A 9436-nucleotide genomic window follows, 5' to 3' on the forward strand; every position below is an offset into this window, starting at 1 on the left:
TGAGAGGCAAATAGAACCTGACAGAAGGGGCTTGATAATAATCTGGTGGGCTTTAGGCCTTGTAAGTTAAGAGGCCCAGACCTATCTATCTCTTCAGATGGGGTACATCCTAAGGGAGGTGTGAACCTCCTAGGGAAAGGCACTCTGTTGACTTTCATTACTTGGCTGGGCTGGGAGGAGAGCTGGCCAGGTAAAGGCAGGTGGCATCTCTAACAAGAAATTTACAGTTCTGCCTGCAATGTCGCTGACCCTACTTGGCCATCTCCTCAGCTGCAGTGGTCACTTTGGAAGTTGGGCTGAGTGAAGGGCTTTTCAGCTTAGAGCCAATAAGATCTATGGCTCTGACCTGGGCATCCTTCGACTCCAGGGCAGGTCCATTTCCAGTGATCCAACTCTTGGCAGAGCTGCCAGGGCTCTTCACAAGCTGACTTCTGCTGAAGCCCAGGCTTACCACATTGAAAGCCACTGCAGTGGACTGGCCTGTTGGGTCTCCTTGAGGGCAGATCACTGTACAGATCAGCCATTAATAGGCCTGCCACCCATTGCTTCTTATGCCTAGCTTTGTTTTCCTCCTGGTTTTTGTTAAAGCAGACCAGAGGATGCAAGTCAAGGGAGTGCCCAAGTCCCATCTCTAATCTTTGGTGGCCTGAACTACAAGTCTATAGTCACAGGCATGTTCTGTAGTAGTTTTTCTAAGGTAGACAATGCCCATGAGGAAAATTATATTCTCACGTTAGATCCTAATCTCCTGTTATTTCACCCCCCCAGAGTCAGGTTTTTCTGCTAGGCTCAGGGCTGGTGCAGACCTGAGGTCGCCCTGCTTATGACGTATGTCCAAAATGGCGCCTGCTCTTTGTCTTGCTCACCTTTGAGGGGTGAACAGAGAGAGAGAAACTCGTGTCCATATCGGTCACTTTCTTTTTTTTCTCTCTCTCTCTTCTAGTTAGCCTGGTGATCTTTTCCCCACGGAGTTACAAGCCTCATTCCCTCTAGTCTCCTCTTTCCGCTTTCCTGCTGGTGTCTCAGGCTATTGAGGTTCGGCTGACCTCGCGTTCCAGCGCTGGTGTGTTGATTCTGCCACTGGTGTCCCGAACTTGGGCTCCCACGTTCTCCACGCAGGTCCACTGTGAATCACTAGTTCCGGAAGAGTTTCCTCTGCTGTTTCTTCCCCTACTCTTCCTTGAACTTGCAGTATCTTCACTTTTATTAAACTGTCTCTTCCCTGATAAGTGTGCTCCCTTCCTATTCCGCCATCTTGCCGACGCCTTCTTTATCAGAAGTCAATTTCTTAATGTCTTTGGCACTGACTAAACATTACAGCGACAAGAAGACAAAGTCAATGAATGTATGTTGCATTCAGGCTCTGAAAATGGATTCAGATCCTGGCTGAATAAAAGCAGAAGGACTTCCCAAAACCCAAGCTCTATTATTGTGTGACATGGCCCAGGGGAACCTGTTAAAGGTATAATTTGAAGTGGATTTCCCATACTACTCATCTCTGATTAACATTCTCTGTGGGGCCGGCACTGTGGTGTAGTGGGCTGGGCCTCCGTGTGAAGCACTGGCATCCCATATGGGCACCAGTTCTAGTCCTGGCTGCTCCACTTTCGATCCAGCTCTCTGCTGTGGCCTGGGAAAGCAGTGGAAGATGACCCAAGTCCTTGGGCCCCTGCACCAATGTGGGAGACCCAGAAGAAGCTCCTGGCTCCTGGCTTTGGATTGGTCCAGCGCCAGCCATTACAGCCATTTGGGGAGTGAACCAGTGGATGGAAGACCTTTCTCTCTGTCTCTCTCTTTCTCTTTGACTCTACCTCTCAAATAAATATATAAAACCTTAAAAAAAAAGAATTATCTTTGTTTAGGTACCAGAAATGAATAAGATGTGGTCCTTGTCTTCAAGAAATCATACATCAAATAGATAAGCCCATTCTTATGAGTTAATACAAATGCTGCTGGGGCTCGGGAGGGCAGTGGAGGATGGCCCAGGTCCTTGGGCCCTGCACTCACATGGGAGACCAGGAGGAGGCACCTGGCTCCTGGCTTCGGAGCAGTGCAGTGTTTCCTTTGAAGCCTATGAATTTAATATGGTTTGTGTTGCTAATGTTTTCTGGTATAACTTATTTGAATCTTCTGTAGTTAATGTAGCACATCATACCAAATCTCTTTTTAAAAAGTAATGAGACTGATTTTGTTAATGAGACTTCCCTGTCTCCCAGTTTCCATCTCAGTCCAAAGATAGGACATTCACACATCTTGGATTTGACTGTAAATAGATATAATGTTAATTATGCTCTTCTGAACCACAGCTCTACTCTCTGAATCTCCATTGTTTTTATTAGGAAAATAGGGACACATCATATGGAAAGTATGCCTGTAATTCCATCCTTTGTTTTTATTTGGTAAGTACTCATATGATGCTCTCTACATGTCAGACACTGTCTTGAGTTCTTTATAAATATTAACTCACTTAATTCTCTGATTCCTGTGAGACAAGACACATGGCTTATACCCATGGTGCTGTTACTTAATAGTACTTTGGAGGCCAGTGTTGTGGTACAGGGAGTTAAGCCACCACTTGTGACACTGGCATCCCATATCAGAGCACAGATTCAAGTCCCAGCTGCTCTGCTTCCCATTTGATTCCCTGCTAATGAACCTGAGAAAGCAGTGGAAGATCACCCAAGTACTAGGACGACTACCACCCATGTGAGAGACCCAGATGGAGTTCCTGGCTCCTGGCTTCAGTCTAGCCCAGTTTGGGCCATAGCAGACATTTGGGTAGTGAACCAACAGATGGAAGACCTCGATGTTCTCTCTCCCTCTCCCTCTCCCTCTCCCTCTCCCTTTCCCTCTCTCTCCTGGCTTCAGTCTGGCCCAGTTTGGGTCATAGCAGACATTTGGGTAGTGAACCAGCAAATGGAAGATCTTGATGTTCTCTCTCTCTCTCTCTCTCTCTCTCTCTCTCTGCTTTTCTGTCTCTGTCACTTTGCCTTTCAAATAAATAATCATAAAAAAAGTACTTTGCCACTACAGCTGTCCATCAAAATGGGGAAATTTTTCACCAGTCTCCCTCACAAAGATGTGTCATGAGAGGTGAGAACTTAATCTCACTGGCTTTATTCCTTCTGTGACTCAATTATACTCCGGTATCAGAGTTTGATTATTTTGCACTGAGCTGTTTGGTTTGTCTTTGGAAATCTTAAGTATTGTTTGGGCCAAGTTTCACTGATCTGTACAAAGCAATTTTTAAATTTAATGTGAAGTTTTAACCAAAAAATAAGAATTGTTGCTGTTTAAAATGCCCCCAGTATATTTTAAAACTGAAAAATGCAAGGGAATAGTTGTTTAAGAATTCAGGATGGTGTGGCGTTGTGGTACAGCAGGTTAACCTGCCATCTGCAACACCTGTATCCCATATGAGGGCCAGTTTGAGTTGTAGCTGTTCCACTTCTGAGCCAGCTCCCTCATAATCTACCTGGGATGTTGGCTCAAATGCTTGGGTCCCTGAACCCATCTGAGAGACTCGGATGGAGTTCCTGTCTCCTGGCTTCAGCTTGGCCCAGCTGCAGTCATTGTGGCCATTTGGGGAGTGAACCAGCAAATGGAATCTTGCTCGCTCTCTCTCTCTCTCTTGCTCTCTCATCCTCTGTAACTGCCTTTCAAGTAAATAAACCTTTTATTTATTTTTTTAAACTTTTATTTAGTAAATATGATTTCCAAAGTACAGTTTATGGATTACAATGGCTTTCCCCCCATAACTTCCCTCCCAGTCGCACCCCTCCCATCTCCCGCTCCCTCTCCCATTCCATTCACATCAAGATTCATTTTCAATTATCTTTATATACAGAAGATCGATTTAGTATATATTGAGTAAAGATTGCATCAGTTTGCACCCACACAGAAACTCAAAGTGTAAAATACTGTTTTAGTACTAGTTATAGCATTACTTCACATTGGACAACACATTAAGGACAGATCCCACATGGGATGTAAGTACACAGTGACTCCTGTTGTTGACTTAACAATTCGACACTCTTGTTTATGGCGTCAGTAATCTCCCTAGGCTCTAGTCATGAGTTGCCAAGGCTATGGAAGCCTTTTGAGTTCGCCGACTTCAATCTTATTCAGACAGGGTCATAGTCAAAGTAGAAGTTCTCTCCTCCCTTCAGAGAAAGCTACCTCCTTCTTTGATGGCCCTGTTCTTTCCACTGGGATCTCACTCGCAGAGATCTTTCATTTAGGTCCAAGTGATCAATTTCAGTTCACAATTGATCACACTGATAGGTCTAAGAATCAAAGGGATCACACAAACAAGACTAGGGTCTGTGAATACTAACTGATAGAATAAAAAAGGGAGAGAATGATCCAACATGGGAAGCGGGATACACAGTGGACTCATAGAATGGTAGATGTCCTAAACAGCACTCTGGCCTCAGAATCAGCCCTTAAGGCATTCGGATCTGGCTGAAGAGCCCATGAGAGTATTTCAGGCATGGAAAGCCAAGACACTCTGGCAAAAAAAAAAAAACAAAAAACTAAAAAACTAAATGAAAGATCTCTGCGAGTGAGATCCCAGTGGAAAGAACAGGGCCATCAAAGAAGGAGGTACCTTTTATGTTTTTTAAAAAAGGAAAATAAAATTCAGGATAGTGAGTTCTGTTGGGATCCAGGAAGAGGAGTGCTCAAGAACTGGTAGGACTTTTCCAAAGCTGGGCGGTGCTTGGTGCTTGGTGCTTGGTGTTCATGTCATCATTACCTGAATTGTACCATAAGTTATCTGCAATTATTATGTGTTTTATGTATTTCACAATTACAAATCTAAAAAGTATTCAATGCAGAAAAAATTATGCATATCCACAAAACACACTATTTAATAAAATTTAAAAGCATGCATAACTATGTTACATAATGTCTATGAATGTGTCCATGTGTGAAAATAAAGAGCAAGTCAGGAATGGTTGAAAGATAACAGAACACAAAGGACTTCAGTGCGTTTGACGCCACTCATCAATAGTGGATGCTGTGTATATTCTCATTATAATATGCTCTATTATTTCTGTGTATCTTCAAGATGTTTAAATTAATGTTAGATAGACATCCATATGGGCACTGGTTTGAGTCCAGGCTGCTCCACTTCTGATCTAGCTCTCTGCTAATGGCCCAAGTACCTGGGCCCCTGCACCCATGTGGGAGTTCTGGATGAAGTTCCTGGCTCCTGAGGCTATTAGAGAAGTGAACCAGCGAATGGGAGACCTCTCTGTAACTCTGCCTTCCAAATAAAATAAATAGGAAGGAAGGAAGGAAGGAAGGAAGGAAGGAAAGGAGGGAGAAAGGAAGGAAGGAAGGAAGGAAGGAAGGAAGGAAGGAAGGAAGGAAGGAAGGAAGGAAGGAAGGAAAGGAGGGAGGAAGGAGGATAGGAAGGGAGAAAAATAGAGGCCAGCACTGTGGCTCGGCAGGATAAGCCACCATTCAGGATGCCCACATCTCATATCAGAATGGCACTTTAAGTCTCAGCTACACCATTTCCAATCCAGCTCCCTGCTAATATGCCTGGGAAGCAATAGATGATGGCTTGAATACTTGAGTTCTTACCTCCATGTGGGAGACCCAGATGGAGTTGCAGGCTCTTGGATTCAGGCTGGTCCAGCCTTGTTTGTTGTAGCCATTTAAAAACTCTTTAACACCCTCTCTCTCTTTCTTTCTCTATTATTTGCCCATCAAACAAATAAAGCAGTTTCTTTACTTTAGTGGTTATCAAAATGCACTCTATGTTCTCACAGATATCCGAGACTATTTCATGAGGCATACAGGAGGTCTTCATTTCCTTTTAAACTAAAGTATTTGCTGTTGTCACTGTGTGGGCGTTTCCACCGACAGTACAAAAGTAATGGTGGGTAATTCTGCTGGTGCTTTGGAACACATGAGGGCAGTGATACTGTGATGGATGATTTTAGGAGTCGACAGATTAAGGAATCCCAGACAATTGGGAAAGCATTTCTGCAGAGGTCAGGAAGCGCCTTTACCAGAGATTGGGACTAGAATCAATGGACTCAGGGAAATGCCCCTCACACAATATAGGTGGGCACCTTTCAATCAGCTGAGGCCTGGATAGAGCAAAAGGCCAAAGAAAAGCAATCTCCCTCTCCCCTGCTCCTCTGTCTCCCGGAGCTGGGACAGTCTGCTGCTGCTGCCCTGGGACATCAGCACTCCAGGGTCTCCAGTGAATGGATGAAGACTTGGCATGAGCAGCACCCCTGGCGATTTTCTCTGTCAGCCTCAGCTTGAGAGAACACAGGCGTGCTGGTTCTGGGGCCTTCCTTCCTGGACTGAAGCGAGCTTCTCAGTCTGCAGCTGCCTAGCGTGGGAATTCTTGGTATCCAGCACTTCATGAGCCAATTCCCCTAATAAATCTCCTCTCATTTCTCTCAATTATGTTGTCTCTCTGGAGAACCCTGACCCAGACTGCACTGTGGCCTTTATATTCTATTTCTACAGCAGTCACTCTTGTCTACTGCCACACACGGTTTTTAAGTCAGTTTTATTTAAGAATGTTCTTAATGAAACCATAAAATTTACTTTTTTTTAAGACTTAACAGGTAACTATTTTGGTACAAAATTTTTTTCATAATATGAGATTTTCGTGAATTTTGAAAACTCACATATGCATGGATTTCAGAATACTTTTTCAGCAAAATAACCTTTTTGTTTTTCCCAAAGAAACCTTTTATTTAAGGAGTACAAATTTCATAAGTACAACTTTAGGAATACAGCGATTCTTCCCACCATACCCGCCCTCCCACCCCACTTTCTCCTCTCTCTCCCATTCCCAGTCCCATTCTCCATTAAGATTCATTTTCAATTGACTTTATACACAGAAGACCAACTCTATACTAAGTAAATATTTCAATGATTTGCACACATATACACACACAAAAAAACTGAGAACAAGTTAATTTTCATAATGCAACTCATTGAGGACAGAGGTCCTGCATGGGAAGTAAGTGCACAGTGACTCCTGCTGTTAATTTAACAATTAACACTCTTATGTATGACATCAGTGATCACCCAAGGTTCTTGATATGAGCTACCAAGGCTATGGCAGGCTTTTGAATCCACAAACTCTCTCAGTATTTAGACAAGGCCATAAGCAAAGTGGAAGTTCTCCTTTCAGAGAAAAGTACCTCCTTCTTTGATGGCCTCTTCTTTCCACTGTGGTCTCACTCACAGAGATCTTTCATATAGGACATTTCTTTGCCACAGTGTCTTGGCTTTCCATTTCATTTTTTTTCATATTCTGTGTAATAAAGTGAGAAGTACACATAAAACTCTTCTACTATTTACCATATTAAGAAGCTTGATTTGGGGCCAGCGCTGCTGCTCAATAGGCTAATCCTCTGCCTGCAGCACCGGCATACCAGGTTCTAGTCCCGGTCGGGGCGCCGGATTCTGTCCCGGTTGCTCCTCTTCCATTCCAGCTCTCTGCTGTGGCCTGGGAGGGCAGTGGAGGATGGCCCAGGTGCTTGGGCCCCGCACATGCATGGGAGACCAGGAGGAAGCACCTGGCTCCTGGCTTCAGATCAGCGCAGTGCGCTGGCCGCAGCAGCCATTTTGGGGGGTGAACCAATGGAAAGAGAAAGACCTTTCTCTCTCTCTCTCTCACTGTCCACTCTGCCTGTCCAAAAAAAAGAAAGAAAGAAACTTGATTTGAGAAAAAGCGCTTCTATGAATCACCAGATGAACTAACTAAACCATTTTTTATGAACCAGTATTTATTACTGAGATAATTCAAATACTGTGGGGTTTTTTTTTTCAGATTTGGGAATATTATGAAAAATGAAAATTGTAAACCTGTCACCTTAAGGAAAAGCATTAATTGCTAACAAGATTCAGAATTTCAAGCAAAAATTAAAATTTCAGAAGATTTATATGTGCTATTGTGAAATTGACAGCTTCCCATTCTACAGAGCTAATGAGATTAATAGTGATATGGGGAAATACTGTAGTCCTTTCTTTTTTTATATATATTTATACCCTCTACTAAGTTTATATTGAAGATGAGTTCTTTTTTTTTTTTTTTTAGGATTAATTTATTTGAAAGACAGAGCCACAGAGAAAGGCAGAGATAGAGAGAGAGGTCTTCCCTCCCCTGGCTCACTCCCCAGATGGCCACAATGGCCGGAGCTGCACTGATCCGAAGCCAGGAGCTTCCTCCAGGTCTCCCACATGCGTGCAGGGGCCCAAGGACTTGAGCCATCTTCCACTGCTTTCCCAGGCTGTAGCAGAGAGCTGTATTGGAAGAGAAGCAGCCGGGACTAGAACCAGTGTCCATATGGGATGCCGGCACTTCAGGCTTTAACCTGCTGCGCCACAATGCCGGCCCCATAGTCGTTTCTTATCCGTAGGATGTTATATTCCAAGTCCCCCTTGGATACCTGAAACCATAGGTAGTACTGAACCTTGTATTATATTTTTCTCATATACATATGTAACTATGATAAAATTTAATCTACATATTAGGCACACAGTAAGAGAGTAACTAAAATAATAAAATGAACAGTTGTAACAATATTCTGTAATGAAAGTTATATGACTATGATCTCTGTCAAGATATTCAAGATACCTTATTGTACTGTACTCACTCATCTCTTTTTTTAAGATTGATTTATTTATTTGAAAGACAGAGTTACAGAGAGAGAGAGAGAGAGGGAGGTCTTCCATCTGCTGCCTTTCACTTGCAAGTTCTAATTGATCTTTCTTCTGTTTGAACTCTTGATCTTCTCACATGCATCTGTTCCATCTCCAATCTTACATCACCATGAATAAAATCACCACTCAACTTCTTACACTAGAAATATGACAGTCTTAAAACACTTAACTCACTCAGGTATTTTATTTAATCCACTGCTAAGAACCATAGACTTTATCTCCAAAATATATTCAGTATGCTCATTTTTTTCCACTCTATTTGAAGCCATTTTCATCTGGCCTCGGCAAGAGTCATCTAACTAGTCCCTTGGTTTCCCTTTTTATCTCTCCAAGTAGTTCTCCATCTAACAATTACAGCTACGGAGATCTTCTCAGGATGTTACTCAGAAAATGATGTTACATGACAAGGACACAGGAGACAACTTTTTTTTTGTTTTTGTTTTTTTGTTTTTGGCTGAGGTGAATAGAAGAGCAGAATTTATTGAAAGGCAAAGGATATGCACATTCAGATGTGAGCATGGGCAGCCTCAAGAGAGACACTTGCCAAAAGACAACTTAAGGAAGATGCCACTGTCCAAGTTGCAGAATTAAAATAAATCATGATAATTAATAATTGATCCTAGCCCATTGACTAAAAAAGAATACATGAATCTACACTAATACAAAGAGAAGAGAGAAGGGAAGCTATTTATTTCAGTAGAATTTCAAACAATAACATAGAAGGAATGCA

The sequence above is a fragment of the Lepus europaeus genome, chromosome 9 (genome assembly GCF_033115175.1).
Source record: "Lepus europaeus isolate LE1 chromosome 9, mLepTim1.pri, whole genome shotgun sequence".
Lineage (NCBI taxonomy): Eukaryota > Metazoa > Chordata > Mammalia > Lagomorpha > Leporidae > Lepus > Lepus europaeus.